Source organism: Pristiophorus japonicus, chromosome 15 (assembly GCF_044704955.1).
Source record: "Pristiophorus japonicus isolate sPriJap1 chromosome 15, sPriJap1.hap1, whole genome shotgun sequence".
In the NCBI taxonomy this organism is placed as follows: Eukaryota; Metazoa; Chordata; class Chondrichthyes; family Pristiophoridae; genus Pristiophorus; species Pristiophorus japonicus.
Genome location: NC_091991.1, coordinates 55,956,757 through 55,974,456, shown reverse-complemented (window position 1 = coordinate 55,974,456; position 17,700 = coordinate 55,956,757). Strand labels below are relative to the sequence as shown.

The 17,700-nt window shown below is 58.1% G+C and overlaps 1 protein-coding gene across 1 annotated transcript in view; it reads right to left on the bottom strand.

Moving 5' to 3' along the window:
• LOC139280778 (uncharacterized protein C11orf16 homolog) overlaps positions 1-17,004 on the bottom strand; it is a 41,113-nt gene extending 24,109 nt beyond the window's left edge. The window contains exon 1 of the mRNA XM_070900468.1: positions 16,931-17,004. The gene's annotated coding sequence lies outside the window, so the exon portion shown is untranslated. The remainder of the gene's footprint in view (positions 1-16,930) is intronic.
• Positions 17,005-17,700: the final 696 nt, after the last annotated feature.

Genomic DNA, 17,700 nt, shown 5'->3' with positions numbered 1-17,700 from the left:
CCAGGAATAGAAGGAAGGAAGGGGCTTCACCATCACTCTAACCAGAGGGAGAGGAGGAGGAAGCAGAAAACTTTCAACATCTTTTTCACCATTCTGCAAAGAGTTGGAGAGAGGGGGAAAAACCACAACAACATCCAGTGTGGAAGGAGGGAGACTCTACATTCTACAGGTGGGTGTGGGTGCATTTCCCAAAAAGACTTTGTTGTTTCGGTGGGGGGAGGAAAGAAGACCACTGAGGGCCGGAACATCGCGGGGGGTGTGTGTGTGTGTGTGGTAGTGTGCGTGGGGGCCGTGCTTACAACTAGGCCCCCCCCACAATTGGAACCCCCCCCACCCCCCACATTTGCCTAGCCTGGGATAGCTGGAGCTACCAGGCTGAAGATTGTTATTAATCACCCAATTAAAGATCGTTAGGAGTGCCTGGTGGCTCCAGCTACCCCAGGTGAAGACATCTTCTCCCCCCACCTGAAGACCACCCCAAGGACTTTTGTGTTTTTGCCATCTGGGGAGTGCACCCACCCACAGCTGCGAGGGGAGACCTGCCCTCGCAGTCCCCCCCTTCCCACCCCCCCTCTCTCTTTCTCTGTTACTCTGTTTCTCCCCTCTCTCTCTGAGAGCCTCTTTCTTCCAAATTTAATTTAAAAAAAAAAACATTTAAGACAACTGAGCAGAGGGAGCAAGGCCCCTCCCCAATTGCCAACTAGGGGAGAGGTACCTCATTAAGGGCTCCTCTGCTCAGTCAATCTACAAGAGGCCTAATAAAGACCATTAAGGCCTGTGACTTTGGGGTGGGTGTAGCCCTTAAAGGGACCCCGTGATGGCGACCCCATCCACGCCGGTGGCAGGGCCAGCAAGGTCGTATGCGCAGGCGGTGTCCACATCCACGGCACCTCCTGCGCCACCCGCTGCCCTGCCACCTTTCAGACTAATAACAAAAAAACACGGGGTCAAGAGCTACACTCACCCCACAATGAGCATCGAGGAGTGCGTGCGGGCGATGGCTGGGGTAGTCGGCCCCTCGGCCATTGTCGCAGCCTCCAAGATGTCTGGGAAGGCCGTGTTCTTCCTGGGGTCGGAGCGGGCGGTGTCCCTGGCCCTTGAAAAGGGGCTCACGGTGGGCGGGACGTTCCTGCCGGTGGACCCTCTCGAGGCCACCGCGCAGAGGGTCATCATTTCAAACGTCCCGCCCTTTGTTCCCGCTGAGCTCCTCCTCCCTCACCTACACCAACTGGGGGAGGTAAGGTCGGGGATCAACCCCATACCGCTCGGCCTCAGGGAGAACAGCCTGCGCCACGTGTTCTCCTTCCGCCGCCAGCTCTTTGTCCGGCTGGCGCGGGAGGAGACGACGGAGGGGAACTTTAATGTGGTGCACGAGGGGACTGCCTACCGCGTCTTCTGGACGTCGGACGGCGTGCGGTGCCATGCCTGTAGGGAGGTGGGGCATGTTCGTAAGAACTGCCCCGCCTCCAAGGCCGCCAAACCACCGAAGGCGGCCAAGGCTGGCACCGCCGCCACCCCTCCCCCTAGTTGCGTCCGCGTGCCGGGAGCCATGGGTGCGCGGGCATCGTCGGAGGCCTTTGTTTTCAGGGCCTCCGGCGGGGGGGAGGGAGAGCGTTCGACCGGAAAGAAGGCGCGGAAGAAGGCGAAACATCTCGAGGCGGGTCCCCTCGGTGCGCCGGAAAGTCTGACCACCGCGCTCAGCCCAACCCAGTCACCGGCGAGCGCGGGGTGCCCCGAGCCCGTGCCCGGGCCCTTGAATACCACCACAGAGGGGCCCAGGCGCGGGCAAGAAAAGGAAAAGGGGGGGGCGGAGCGGGAGGCCTCGGCAGACATGGAGGTCTCCCTGACTCCGCGCGCCCCCAGGAACAAAAAGAGGCACCGCCCCAATGAGGCGGAGGGGGAACAACATCCCTCCGCGGAGGAGGCGGTGCCCGCCGCGTGTCCCGCGTCCCCCACCAGCGCCCCCAAATTGCGCTGCAGGCGCGAGGAGTCTTTCCCCGGGGAGGGTGAGACAGTTGAGGTTGCCCAGCCTCTGCCTCCCGGGGATGGAGTGGAAGATCTGCCTGTCGTGGGGGGCGTGGGGACCGCGGAGGAATGCGTAGCCGCCGGGCCGGGCGTCCCGGGGACTGAGGCGGGCGAGGCCGAAAAGGCCGAACCTGAGCCCGCCCAGCCAATACACAACTTACCCCGGGATTTGCTCGACCCGGCAGAGAATGAAACAAATAATTATGACACTGTAGATGCTGGGCCGGGGGGTGGCAGCGGGGAGGGGGAGGAACACCCACCCTCGCCCCTTACTTTGGAGCTGGAGCACTTGGAGGGCCTGGGGATTTCCTATGGCCGGGTCTCTCCTTGTTCTCCGGTTCCTGGGGCGGAGGGGGAACCCCTTCCGCTGTCATTTCCCGACCCAGCACCATTTTTAAAAGAGCCCAGTGGGGACTCCTCTGCCGACGATCCTGGGGGTGGGATCGGGGCAGTGCCAGGGCCGGTTGGAGCGGCCGGTTCATTTGCCGTACCTTGTGCGGTCGATGGGCCGGCTGCTGGCGGCCACCTCCCGGAGGAGGACGGGGACTCGGTGGGGGACGCGGGTGAAGACCTAGAGACCACCGCCAGTGAGGCGGTGGATCTGCTCGCGGCCGCCGCTGAGGCCCTCCTCGTTCCTGCAAAGGAACTCCGGGACTTTTTGGCCCAGAGCCGGGGTCGCCGCGACCAAGCCCGACTGGCCCTGGAAAAATGGTCCGAGCCGGAGCTGATCAAGGGGTCCGTCCGCGCCGCCGTTAAAACCTTGGCCGCGGGCGGGCCCTTGACAAAAGAGCAGCACCTTGAGCTGCGCGAGCTCGAGGGACTCCTCGCTGGGCTGCGGAGGGAGCGGAGTTCAACAAAAGACTCCGCTCCCTCCCCCACAATAGGTTAAGGTAGAGGTTGCACTATGCTTTTGCCATGAAGATAACCATAGCCAGCCTCAACATCAACGGCGGCAGAGGGGCACGCCGTAGATTTGACAATTTTTCGCTCCTGCGGGAGGGGAAATATGCGGTGTGCTTCCTGCAAGAAACCCACACCGTTCCGGGAGACGAAGCCACGTGGCTCCTGGAATGGCAAGGAGAGGTCCGCATGAGCCACCTCACCGCCATTTCTAGTGGGGTGGCCATCTTGCTGGGCCCGCATTTTCAGCCGGAGATCTTGGGGGTCGAGGAGCCCGTGCCAGGCCGCTTGCTGCACGTAACGGTTCGCCTGGGGGACGTGCCGCTCCATCTCGTGAACGTGTACGCCCCTCATCCCGGCCCGCAGCAAACGCGCTTCTTTGAAGAGGTGTCCGCTCTTCTTGGCTCCGTCGACGTCGGCGACTGCATTGTCCTCGGGGGGGATTTTAACTGCACCCTCGAGGCGAGGGACCGCTCCGGTGCCCCGCAGTGCATGACGGCGATGGAGAAGTTGAGGGACCTGGTCGGGTCCTTCGACTTGGTGGACGTCTGGCGAAATCTCCACCCCGACTCCAGCGCCTTTACTTGGGTGAGGCCTGGAGTTGGATGGTCTAGAGTCGACCGCCTTTACGTGTCTCGGGCGTACGTTTCCTGCGTCCCGGCGGCCTCCATGCGGCCGGTGCCGTGTTCGGACCACCACCTGGTGTGGGCGGAGCTCGCTTCGCTCCGCGCGAGGACGGGGTCCGCGTACTGGCACTTTAACAACCGGCTGCTGGAGGACGTGCGGTTCCAGGACTCGTTCCGTCGATTCTGGTCCGACTGGAGAAGGAAGCAGGGGGGCTTCCCCTCCTTGAGGCTATGGTGGGACGTGGGCAAGGCTCACGTCCGCGTCTTCTGTCAAGAGTACGCGAGGGGGTCGACCAAGAGGCGGGCGGCCAGAGTCGGGCGCCTAGAAAAAGAGGTGCTCGACCTGGAAGCCCGTCTCGGTCAAGTCGTCCAGGACCCGGCCCTGCGGACGGTGTACGAAGCGAAGAAGGCCGCGCTGAAGGACCTGCAGCTCGTCGGGTCCCGAGGCGCGTTCGTGAGGTCGCGGATCCGGTTCCTGCGGGATCTGGACCGCGGCTCCCCCTTCTTCTACTCGCTGGAAAAAAGGCAGAGTGTCCGTAAGCAGCTCTTGACGCTGCTGGCCGACGACGGCTCTCTCGTCTCGGATCCGGAGGGCGTCAACAACAGGGTCCGTGAATATTACGGGGCTCTGTTCTCTCCGGATCCGTCCAGCGAGGAAGCGCGTAGAGTTTTGTGGGAGGACCTGCCGAAGGTCAGCCCGGAGGGCGCCGAAAATCTGGAAGCTCCGCTAAGCCTGGCGGAGCTGACCGGTGCCCTCGCCCGGCTCTCGAGGGGAAAATCCCCGGGGCTGGACGGGCTGACCGTGGAGTTCCACAGGGCGTTCTGGGACGTCCTGGGGAGCGACTACGCGCGGGTCCTGGGGGAAAGTCTGGCGACCGGGGAGATGCCCCTCTCTTGGCGCAGGGCAGTCATCGTCCTGCTGCCTAAGAAGGGCGATCTCCGCCTCCTTAAGAACTGGCGCCCGGTCTCCCTCCTCAGCACGGACTACAAAATCTTCGCCAGGGCGATGTCTGCTCGCCTTGGTGCCGTGCTGGACCACATGATCCACCCCGACCAGTCCTACACGGTCCCGGGCCGGACAATCCACGACAACATCCATCTGGTCCGGGACCTCATCCATTGCTCCCAGGAGGCTGGTCTGTCGGTCGCCTTCCTATCCCTCGACCAAGAGAAGGCGTTCGACAGGGTGGATCACGACTATCTGCTCGGAACTCTGCGCGCTTTCGGGTTCGGGACGCATTTCGTCGCCCGGATCCGACTTTTGTACGCCGCCGCGGAGTGTCTGATTAAGGTTAACGGGTCCTTGACGGCGCCCCTTCGCTTTAGGAGAGGGGTGCGCCAGGGATGCCCCATGTCCGGCCAGTTATACGCTGTTTGCGTGGAGCCTTTCCTGCGCCTCTTGCGGACGAGGTTGACGGGACTGGCTCTGCAAGGGCCGGGCGTGGAGGTCGTCCTCTCGGCTTACGCCGATGACGTGCTCCTCGCGGTAGAGGATCCCGCTGACCTGCGGAGGATGCGTGAGTGCCAGGAGATTTACTCGGCCGCGTCCTCCGCCAGGATCAACTGGGAGAAATGTTCCGGACTCCTGGTGGGTCAGTGGCGGGTGGACTCCCTGCCGGAGGAGCTCAGGCCTTTTGCCTGGAGCACGACCCATCTCCTCTATCTGGGAGTCTACCTTAGCCCCGACGAGGAAGCCTGGCCGGCGAACTGGCAGGAGCTGGAGGCCAAGGTCACCGCTCGCCTAGGGCGCTGGACAGGACTGCTCCGAGTGCTGTCCTACAGGGGTCGAGCGCTAGTCATAAACCAGCTGGTGGCCGCAATGCTGTGGTACCGGCTGGTCACTTTGACCCCTCCCCCTGCGTTTGTCGCCAAGATACAGAAGAAGCTGGTGGACTTCTTCTGGAACAACAGGAAGCACTGGGTCTCTGTCGCGGTCTTGAGTCTCCCGCTTGAGGAGGGCGGTCAGTCGTTGGTGTGCGTCAGCGCCCAGCTCGCGACTTTCCGTCTTCAGACCCTGCAGAGATACCTTTACGTCGAGCCCCCTCCTAGGTGGTGTGCTCTGGCGAGGTATTTCTTCCGCCAGCAGCTCGACCTCAATTATGACACGCAGCTCCTGTTTGTGAACTTGGGGGGTGCCAGGACCGCCCTCCGGGAGCTGCCTGTCTTTTACAGGGAACTCATCAGGGTCTGGAACAAAGTCTCCACCAAGCGCAGCTCTCCACCGGCTGGAGTGGCGGCCGTCCTGCAGGAGCCGCTGCTCGGGAATCCGTACCTCCACGGCCGAGGTTTTATGTGGCGGTCGGAAGAGAGGGCTGTGGCTGGTGAGGTGACCAGGGTCAGGGACCTGCTCGATGGCGGAGGAGCGGGCTGGATGGCGCCAGTCACGCTGGCGCGGCGCCTAAATTCTGCCAACGTCCGCCGCGCGGCCGATGCCATCGAGTCGCTAAAAACAGCTCTGGGCCCTGACTCGGTTAGGTGTATCGAGGAGGCTCAAGCACGTGGGGAGATCCCGTCCGAACTGACCCCCGTCCGGACGGAATTCCTCATCGGCGCCAAACCCCGGAACCTCCCTCGGGGGCCGGCGCCTCACAACTTGAGCCGCCTCGGGGAAATCCCCTCCGTGCCTTTCAGTTCCGCGCGGAGGGGTTTCCTGTACGGGCTGCTCCTGCACACCCTCAACTTTGCCATCCTCGCCGGCCGTCCGGACACGCCATGGCGTACCATCTTGCCGTCCGGAGGAGGCGGGGGTCCCCGATGGAGGGCACTCTACGCAGGGGTCCTCCCACTATTCATCGGGGACTTGGCCTGGAGGGTGGTGCACGGAGCAGTGCCGTGCAATAAATTTTTAAGCCGGTTCACGGACTCCCAGGCCGCCTGCAATTTCTGCGGTCTGGAGGAGTCCGTGTTCCATGTTTTTATTGAATGCACGAGGTTGCAGCCCCTGTTCCACTATTTGAAGGGGCTGCTCCTGAAATTCTGGCTGCACTTCAGTCCCACTCTCCTGATCTTTGGGCACCCTGTGCGGAGGGGAGCGGGTAGGTCCGAAGGCCTCCTCGTAGGACTGCTCCTGGGCACGGCCAAGGGTGCCATCAGCCGGTCCAGGCAGCGGGCGGTCGAGGGGGTCGTTCAACCTGACTGCCTACCTCTCTTCCGCTCTTACATCCGGTCCAGGGTGTCCTTGGAGATGGAGCACGCGGTGTCCACCGGTACGCTCGCGGCCTTCCGCGAGAGGTGGGCACCGGAGGGACTGGAGTGCATCATCACGCCCGGCAACCAAATTTTAATTTGATTTTACGTTTTAAAGTTAATTTGTTTTAATTGCCGGTGCTTTTAGTGTCCCCTTCCCTTTTATAGGGGGCACTGGGGAAAAATTGTGATTTTAGTGCCCAAAAAAAAAACAAAAAAAAAAAAAAAGAAAAAACAAAAAAAAAAACACAAAAAAGGGGGGAAAAAAAAAAGGGCCTTGTAAATGTCTGGAGTGTCACCCAGGTCGGGTGGCACCGTTTAATGTTTTATGTTTTCACAGATAAACTCAAAAGAGTTTCATGCACAAGGGACCAATCGTGAAGCAGTAGAGGCGTGTCCTGCTCAGTTGGAGCTGTGAGCAGTGAGAGAAGCAGCTAGCAACTTGAGCTCCTGCCTGGAGAGCCCTGAGACCAGCCCAGGAATAGAAGGAAGGAAGGGGCTTCACCATCACTCTAACCAGAGGGAGAGGAGGAGGAAGCAGAAAACTTTCAACATCTTTTTCACCATTCTGCAAAGAGTTGGAGAGAGGGGGAAAAACCACAACAACATCCAGTGTGGAAGGAGGGAGACTCTACATTCTACAGGTGGGTGTGGGTGCATTTCCCAAAAAGACTTTGTTGTTTCGGTGGGGGGAGGAAAGAAGACCACTGAGGGCCGGAACATCGCGGGGGGTGTGTGTGTGTGTGTGGTAGTGTGCGTGGGGGCCGTGCTTACAACTAGGCCCCCCCCACAATTGGAACCCCCCCCACCCCCCACATTTGCCTAGCCTGGGATAGCTGGAGCTACCAGGCTGAAGATTGTTATTAATCACCCAATTAAAGATCGTTAGGAGTGCCTGGTGGCTCCAGCTACCCCAGGTGAAGACATCTTCTCCCCCCACCTGAAGACCACCCCAAGGACTTTTGTGTTTTTGCCATCTGGGGAGTGCACCCACCCACAGCTGCGAGGGGAGACCTGCCCTCGCAGTCCCCCCCTTCCCACCCCCCCCCTCTCTCTTTCTCTGTTACTCTGTTTCTCCCCTCTCTCTCTGAGAGCCTCTTTCTTCCAAATTTAATTTTAAAAAACATTTAAGACAACTGAGCAGAGGGAGCAAGGCCCCTCCCCAATTGCCAACTAGGGGAGAGGTACCTCATTAAGGGCTCCTCTGCTCAGTCAATCTACAAGAGGCCTAATAAAGACCATTAAGGCCTGTGACTTTGGGGTGGGTGTAGCCCTTAAAGGGACCCCGTGATGGCGACCCCATCCACGCCGGTGGCAGGGCCAGCAAGGTCGTATGCGCAGGCGGTGTCCACATCCACGGCACCTCCTGCGCCAGCCGCTGCCCTGCCACCTTTCAGACTTATAACTAAAAAACACGGGGTCAAGAGCTACACTCACCCCACAATGAGCATCGAGGAGTGCGTGCGGGCGATGGCTGGGGTAGTCGGCCCCTCGGCCATTGTCGCAGCCTCCAAGATGTCTGGGAAGGCCGTGTTCTTCCTGGGGTCGGAGCGGGCGGTGTCCCTGGCCCTTGAAAAGGGGCTCACGGTGGGCGGGACGTTCCTGCCGGTGGACCCTCTCGAGGCCACCGCGCAGAGGGTCATCGTGTCAAACGTCCCGCCCTTTGTTTCCGCTGAGCTCCTCCTCCCTCACCTACACCAACTGGGGGAGGTAAGGTCGGGGATCAACCCCATACCGCTCGGCCTCAGGGAGAACAGCCTGCGCCACGTGTTCTCCTTCCGCCGCCAGCTCTTTGTCCGGCTGGCGCGGGAGGACCTGACAGAAGGGCACTTTAATGTGGTGCACGAGGGGACTGCCTACCGCGTCTTCTGGACGTCGGACGGCGTGCGGTGCCATGCCTGCAGGGAGGTGGGGCACGTTCGCAAGAACTGCCCCGCCTCCAAGGCCGCCAAACCACCGAAGGCGGCCATAGCTGGCGCCGCCGCCACCCCTCCCCCTAGTTGCGTCCGCGTGCCGGGAGCCATGGGTGCGCGGGCATCGTCGGAGGCCTTTGTTTTCAGGGCCTCCGGCGGGGGGGAGGGAGAGCGTCCGAGCGGAAAGAAGGCGCGGAAGAAGGAAAAACATCTAGAGGCGGGTCCCCTCGGTGCGCCGGAAAGTCTGACCACCGCGCTCAGCCCAACCCAGTCACCGGCGAGCGCGGGGTGCCCCGAGCCCGTGCCCGGGCCCTTGAATAACACCACAGAGGGGCCCAGGCGCGGGCAAGAAAAGGAAAAGGGGGGGGCGGAGCGGGAGGCCTCGGCAGACATGGAGGTCTCCCTGACTCCGCGCGCCCCCAGGAACAAAAAGAGGCACCGCCCCAATGAGGCGGAGGGGGAACAACATCCCTCCGCGGAGGAGGCGGTGCCCGCCGCGTGTCCCGCGTCCCCCACCAGCGCCCCCAAATTGCGCTGCAGGCGCGAGGAGTCTTTCCCCGGGGAGGGTGAGGCAGTCGAGGCTGCCCAGCCGCTGCCTCCTGGGGAGGGCGTGGAAGATCTGCCTGTCGTGGGGGGCGTGGGGCCAGTGGAAGAATGCGTAGCCGCCGGGTCGAGCGTCCCGGGGACCGAGGCGGGCGGGGCCGAAAAGGCCGAACCTGAGCCCGCCCAGCCAATACACAACTTACCCCGGGATTTGCTCGACCCGGCAGAGAATGAAACAATTGATTTTAATGATACTGTAGATGCTGGGCCGGGGGGTGGCAGCGGGGAGGGGGAGGAACACCCACCCTCGCCCCTTACTTTGGAGCTGGAGCACTTGGAGGGCCTGGGGATTTCCTATGGCCGGGTCTCTCCTTGTTCTCCGGTTCCTGGGGCGGAGGGGGAACCCCTTCCGCTGTCATTTCCCGACCCGGCACCATTTTTAAAAGAGCCCAGTGGGGACTCCTCTGCCGACGTTCCTGGGGGTGGGATCGGGGCAGTGCCAGGGCCGGTTGGAGCGGCCGGTTCATTTGCCGTACCTTGTGCGGTCGATGGGCCGGCTGCTGGCGGCCACCTCCCGGAGGAGGACGGGGACTCGGTGGGGGACGCGGGTGAAGACCTAGAGACCACCGCCAGGGAGGCGGTGGATCTGCTCGCGGCCGCCGCTGAGGCCCTCCTCGTTCCTGCAAAGGAACTCCGGGACTTTTTGGCCCAGAGCCGGGGTCGCCGCGACCAAGCCCGACTGGCCCTGGAAAAATGGTCCGAGCCGGAGCTGATCAAGGGGTCCGTCCGCGCCGCCGTTAAAACCTTGGCCGCGGGCGGGCCCTTGACAAAGGAGCAGCACCTTGAGCTGCGCGAGCTCGAGGGACTCCTCGCTGGGCTGCGGAGGGAGCGGAGTTCAACAAAAGACTTCGCTCCCTCCCCCACAATAGGTTAAGGTAGAGGTTGCACTATGCTTTTGCCATGAAGATAACCATAGCCAGCCTCAACATCAACGGCGGCAGAGGGGCACGCCGTAGATTTGACAATTTTTCGCTCCTGCGGGAGGGGAAATATGCGGTGTGCTTCCTGCAAGAAACCCACACCGTTCCGGGAGACGAAGCCACGTGGCTCCTGGAATGGCAAGGAGAGGTCCGCATGAGCCACCTCACCGCCATTTCAAGTGGGGTGGCCATCTTGCTGGGCCCGCATTTTCAGCCGGAGATCTTGGGGGTCGAGGAGCCCGTGCCAGGCCGCTTGCTGCACGTAACGGTTCGCCTGGGGGACGTGCCGCTCCATCTCGTGAACGTGTACGCCCCTCATCCCGGCCCGCAGCAGACGCGCTTCTTTGAAGAGGTGTCCGCTCTTCTTGGCTCCGTCGACGTCGGCGACTGCATTGTCCTCGGGGGGGATTTTAACTGCACCCTCGAGGCGAGGGACCGCTCCGGTGCCCCGCAGTGCATGACGGCGATGGAGAAGTTGAGGGACCTGGTCGGGTCCTTCGACTTGGTGGACGTCTGGCGAAATCTCCACCCCGACTCCAGCGCCTTTACTTGGGTGAGGCCTGGAGTTGGATGGTCTAGAGTCGACCGCCTTTACGTGTCTCGGGCGTACGTTTCCTGCGTCCCGGCGGCCTCCATGCGGCCGGTGCCGTGCTCGGACCACCACCTGGTGTGGGCGGAGCTCGCTTCGCTCCGCGCGAGGACGGGGTCCGCGTACTGGCACTTTAACAACCGGCTGCTGGAGGACGTGCGGTTCCAGGACTCGTTCCGTCGATTCTGGTCCGACTGGAGAAGGAAGCAGGGGGGCTTCCCCTCCTTGAGGCTATGGTGGGACGTGGGCAAGGCTCACGTCCGCGTCTTCTGTCAAGAGTACGCGAGGGGGTCGACCAAGAGGCGGGCGGCCAGAGTCGGGCGCCTAGAAAAAGAGGTGCTCGACCTGGAAGCCTTCTCGGTCAAGTCGTCCAGGACCCGGCCCTGCGGACGGTGTACGAAGCGAAGAAGGCCGCGCTGAAGGACCTGCAGCTCGTCGGGTCCCGAGGCGCGTTCGTGAGGTCGCGGATCCGGTTCCTGCGGGATCTGGACCGCGGCTCCCCCTTCTTCTACTCGCTGGAAAAAAGGCAGAGTGTCCGTAAGCAGCTCTTGACGCTGCTGGCCGACGACGGCTCTCTCGTCTCGGATCCGGAGGGCGTCAACAACAGGGTCCGTGAATATTACGGGGCTCTGTTCTCTCCGGATCCGTCCAGCGAGGAAGCGCGTAGAGTTTTGTGGGAGGACCTGCCGAAGGTCGGCCCGGAGGGCGCCGAAAATCTGGAAGCTCCGCTAAGCCTGGCGGAGCTGACCGGTGCCCTCGCCCGGCTCTCGAGGGGAAAATCCCCGGGGCTGGACGGGCTGACCGTGGAGTTCCACAGGGCGTTCTGGGACGTCCTGGGGGGCGACTACGCGCGGGTCCTGGGGGAAAGTCTGGCGACCGGGGAGATGCCCCTCTCTTGGCGCAGGGCAGTCATCGTCCTGCTGCCTAAGAAGGGCGATCTCCGCCTCCTTAAGAACTGGCGCCCGGTCTCCCTCCTCAGCACGGACTACAAAATCTTCGCCAGGGCGATGTCTGCTCGCCTTGGTGCCGTGCTGGACCACATGATCCACCCCGACCAGTCATACACGGTCCCGGGCCGGACAATCCACGACAACATCCATCTGGTCCGGGACCTCATCCATTGCTCCCAGGAGGCTGGTCTGTCGGTCGCCTTCCTATCCCTCGACCAAGAGAAGGCGTTCGACAGGGTGGATCACGACTATCTGCTCGGAACTCTGCGCGCTTTCGGGTTCGGGACGCATTTCGTCGCCCGGATCCGACTTTTGTACGCCGCCGCGGAGTGTCTGATTAAGGTTAACGGGTCCTTGACGGCGCCCCTTCGCTTTAGGAGAGGGGTGCGCCAGGGATGCCCCATGTCCGGCCAGTTATACGCCGTTTGCGTGGAGCCTTTCCTGCGCCTCTTGCGGACGAGGTTGACGGGACTGGCTCTGCAAGGGCCGGGCGTGGAGGTCGTCCTCTCGGCTTACGCCGATGACGTGCTCCTCGCGGTAGAGGATCCCGCTGACCTGCGGAGGATGCGTGAGTGCCAGGAGATTTACTCGGCCGCGTCCTCCGCCAGGATCAACTGGGAGAAATGTTCCGGACTCCTGGTGGGTCAGTGGCGGGTGGACTCCCTGCCGGAGGAGCTCAGGCCTTTTGCCTGGAGCACGACCCATCTCCTCTATCTGGGAGTCTACCTTAGCCCCGACGAGGAAGCCTGGCCGGCGAACTGGCAGGAGCTGGAGGCCAAGGTCGCCGCTCGCCTAGGGCGCTGGACAGGACTGCTCCGAGTGCTGTCCTACAGGGGTCGAGCGCTAGTCATAAACCAGCTGGTGGCCGCAATGCTGTGGTACCGGCTGGTCACTTTGACCCCTCCCCCTGCGTTTGTCGCCAAGATACAGAAGAAGCTGGTGGACTTCTTCTGGAACAACAGGAAGCACTGGGTCTCTGTCGCGGTCTTGAGTCTCCCGCTTGAGGAGGGCGGTCAGTCGTTGGTGTGCGTCAGCGCCCAGCTCGCGACTTTCCGTCTTCAGACCCTGCAGAGATACCTTTACGTCGAGCCCCCTCCTAGGTGGTGTGCTCTGGCGAGGTATTTCTTCCGCCAGCAGCTCGACCTCAATTATGACACGCAGCTCCTGTTTGTGAACTTGGGGGGTGCCAGGACCGCCCTCCGGGAGCTGCCTGTCTTTTACAGGGAACTCATCAGGGTCTGGAACAAAGTCTCCACCAAGCGCAGCTCTCCGCCGGCTGGAGTGGCGGCCGTCCTGCAGGAACCGCTGCTCGGGAATCCGTACCTCCACGGCCGAGGCTTCATGTGGCGGTCGGAAGAGAGGGCTGTGGCTGGTGAGGTGACCAGGGTCAGGGACCTGCTCGATGGCGGAGGAGCGGGCTGGATGGCGCCAGTCACGCTGGCGCGGCGCCTAAATTCTGCCAACGTCCGCCGCGCGGCCGATGCCATCGAGTCGCTAAAAACAGCTCTGGGCCCTGACTCCGTTAGGTGTATCGAGGAGGCTCAAGCACGTGGGGAGATCCCGTCCGAACTGACCCCCGTCCGGACGGAATTCCTCATCGGCGCCAAACCCCGGAACCTCCCTCGGGGGCCGGCGCCTCACAACTTGAGCCGCCTCGGGGAAATCCCCTCCGTGCCTTTCAGTTCCGCGCGGAGGGGTTTCCTGTACGGGCTGCTCCTGCACACCCTCAACTTTGCCATCCTCGCCGGCCGTCCGGACACGCCATGGCGTACCATCTTGCCGTCCGGAGGAGGCGGGGGTCCCCGATGGAGGGCCCTCTACGCAGGGGTCCTCCCACTATTCATCGGGGACTTGGCCTGGAGGGTGGTGCACGGAGCAGTGCCGTGCAACAAATTTTTAAGCCGGTTCACGGACTCCCAGGCCGCCTGCAATTTCTGCGGTCTGGAGGAGTCCGTGTTCCATGTTTTTATGGAATGCACGAGGTTGCAGCCCCTGTTTTATTATTTGAAGGGGCTGCTCCTGAAATTCTGGCTGCACTTCAGTCCCACTCTCCTGATCTTTGGGCACCCTGTGCGGAGGGGAGCGGGTAGGTCCGAAGGCCTCCTCGTAGGACTGCTCCTGGGCACGGCCAAGGGTGCCATCAGCCGGTCCAGGCAGCGGGCGGTCGAGGGGGTCGTTCAACCTGACTGCCTGCCTCTCTTCCGCTCTTACATCCGGTCCAGGGTGTCCTTGGAGATGGAGCACGCGGTGTCCACCGGTACGCTCGCGGCCTTCCGCGAGAGGTGGGCACCGGAGGGACTGGAGTGCATCATCACGCCCGGCAACCAAATTTTAATTTGATTTTACGTTTTAAAGTTTAACTTGTTTTAATTGCCGGTGTTTTTAGTGTCCCCCTCTCCTTTTATAGGGGGCACTGGAAAAATTTGATTTTAGCGCCCAAAAAAAAAAAAAAAAAAAAAAAAGGCCTTGAAAATGTCTGCTGTGTCACCCAGGTCGGGTGGCACAGTTTAATGTTGTTTATGTTTTGCAGGTAGACTCCTAAAAGAGTTTCATGCACAAGGACCCCCAGGTCCCTCTGCATCTCAGCAGATGACACTAAAATTGGCTGTGTGGTTGATAATGAAGAGGAATATCATGGACTGCAGGAGGATATCAATCTACTGGTCAGGTGGGCAGAACAGTGGTAAATGGAATTTAATTCAGAGAAGTGTAAGGTGATGCACTTTGGGAGGGCTAATAAGGAAAGGGTATACACATTAAGCAGAAGGCCACTTAATAGTGTAGATGAACAAAGGGACCTTGGAGTGCTTGTCCACAGATCCCTGAAAGTAGGTCAGGTGGATAAGGTGATTAAGAAGGCATACGGAATGGTTGCCTTTATTGGCCGAGGCATAGAATATAAGAGCAAGGAGGTTATGCTTAAATTGTATAATACTTTGGTTAGGCCACAGTTGGAGTATTGCGTGCAGTTCTGGTCGCTGTATTATAGGAAGGACGTGATTGCACTGGAGAGGGTGCAGAGGAGATTTACTGGGATGCTGCCTGGAATGGAGAATCTTAGTCATGAGGACAGATTGGATAGGCTGGGTTTGTTCTCATTGGAACAGAGGAGGTTGAGAGGAGACGTCATTGAGGTGTACAAAATATTGAGGGGCCTGGACATAGTGGATAGTAAGGGTCTGTTTCCATTGGTGGAGGGGTCTATTACGAGGGGGCATAGTTTTAAGGTGATTGGTGGAAGGTTTAGAGGGGATTTGAGGGGGGGGCTTCTTTACGCAGAGGGTTGTGGGGATCTGGAACTCGCTGCCTGGAAGAGTGGTGGATGCAGAAACCCTCACCACTTTTAAGAGATGGTTGGATGGGCACTTAAAGTGCAGTAACCTGCAGGGTTACGGATCTAGAGCTGGTAATTGAGATTAGACTGGATGACCTTTTGTTGGATGGAGCAGATATAATGGTAAGAACTGCAGGGAATAGAATACGGCCAGGGTGATCTCCTGAACTAGTTTCGATCGCCTGGATGGGTCGGAGAGGAATTTTCCCAGATTTTTTCTCTCTAAATTGGCCTGGGTTTTTAATCTGGTTTTTGCCTCTCCCAGGAGATCACATGGCTTCGGTTGGGGTGGAGTGTAGAATGTTTTAGTATAAGGGGTGTCACAGTTGTGGTGAGGTGGACTGGTTGGGCTGGGTGCTCTTTGCCTTTCCGTCATTGTTCATACGTTTATATATGACCTTTAGGGTTGCTGACCAAGGGCCGTGTGGCTCTTTGTTGGCCGGCGCAGACACGATGGACCAAAATGGTCTCCTTCTGTGATGTAAATTTCTATGTTTCTTCTATATTTCTAATTGCTTTAAACTGACCAGGAGGTTGACGGCAAGCTGCCGTTTTCGCTCGGCCAGCAATTCGTGGCAATTCGCAATTCATGGGATATCTCTTCCTTGCCACAAATTGTTGGCTTATGTACACACTAACAAGGGCGTACAAATTAAATTTGCTGTTATGTTATGGCCCATTTTGGCCCATTGTATTGCAGCATGGAAATAACTGCATAAGGAGGAGGAGGATAGGTATTATTACATTACAATTTATTAAACCAAACGGTTCCATTCTGCGTCCAAAATGTAATTTTGATTGTCATTACACCACTGTGGTGTAATAGAGTTACAGACTAAAGGGGGACAAGGGACCTATATCAGGTGAATAGAGATTGAGGAAAATGGATTGTTCCTGCTTACAGAGTTTTCATTTCATCGCTGCTGAGGTACTGCTTCAAAAACTTCACGTTCATTGAGGTGACTATTGGTACTTTCCAATTATGTTCGCCCCCACCTGCACAATCTTTTTCATGATTGCCCTTTGATAAGGCCTTAACAACAAAAGCTGTTTGTTTTATTTTCTGCCAATTTTCTTGAATAGATTTTTAGAAACAGTTGGGCCATTAGTAATTTCTACCAGTGTTGCACCAGTGTCTGGAGTAATTTTATGAGTCTACTTTCCAAGGGTGTCAACCTCACTGGGAATGTACAAAAGCAAAAGTATATTGGAAATTCGAGCACGAGCGATCCATTAAAATGGTCTACAAATCATGGGCAGTGTGCACCCAAATCATCAATATGCACTTCCAATGGAGAGACTCTCTCTTTAGAGAGCATGAATTTTTCTTTACAAGGATGGCAAACAGAAAAATATGGGCCATTGTTAGGACAGTGTAAAAGGAGCTTTAACATGTGTCTAACCCAAGAGTGCTGAATGCTGACATTAGCTTCAAAATAAAGAGAATTGAAATAAGGAAATGCTGTTTTTTTCATTTTGCACTAAAGCACTCGCAAATCATAAGGAATATTGACCATATACAATATAGAGCTCACGGTACATTCAAATATTTAAACATGATTCGAGATTGACAGCTCCACCATCCTTTCCATTTCCCACACTCGCTATCCTTGCAACTTATTGAATTGGTGTCATTATGCAACTTTGCACTATGGACTCATCACTAGGAATTCCAATTGGATGGAGGGTGGCACATGACAATCTATTGGGCCAGAAGTCACAAAGTGCCATACCATCTGTCTGGGAAGAATCTGAACTCTCTTTGTCTTAATCTTAGCAAAACATCATATGAACCTAGATCTCAGGAAAGTGCTGCAGTTTCAGGGACATAGAAAATGATCAATGTGGGGAGGAGAAGTAACGTAAACACAAATGCATAATCACCTCAACTTCTTGGCCAAGTCTTCCCAAATAATAATATCCATCATTCTCCCTTCGGACCAGAACACGCGCTCCCCTTATCAACTCTCTGGCATGGGAATCAATTAAATTTCCTTTTGTTATAATCTTCATACCTTTGAGGTGTAATGTACTCCAGCTGCACAAAACAGAGCTGTTTAAGTCAGATAGCTACACCAGATATACAGAATACACAGTAGATGCATAAAGACCCGCTGAAAGCTGAACTTGTGCCATGAGTAATGACAATCCATTTAATTATGAGAACTTAAAAGTGTTACCGAAATGCATAGATCTTATTCATGAGTGAGATACAGTCTGTGCTGCTTATCCTATCTTACAGTATTCTTTCAAAACTACAAAGAGACTTCAAATACAAAGTAGAAAATTAAAAATTTTTTTGGTAAAACATAATTTTTTTTAGGGCTGTTATGTGTAGCCAAAATATTTGAACATGACCAAAGTCTTTTTGCTTTAGTGCGGTGCAGATACTTTCAATGTAAATGACTGCCCTCTCCTATATGGTGGTAGACATTAGGGGGCAGATTCTCTTATTCAGGGCGGAGTTCTGGCAGGACAGGACATCCGCCCACCCTCCATATCCGCCCCAGCCCATTTTCCTGGGTCAGGGCTTATTAATTATGCAATGTGGAATGCAAGTGGGATTTCTGCCGTAAGGAGGGTGGCTGTCAGTGCAAAGGCAGAGAATTCTGGTGGTGCTACAGCGAGGAGGCCGCAACAGAGGATCCGCAAGG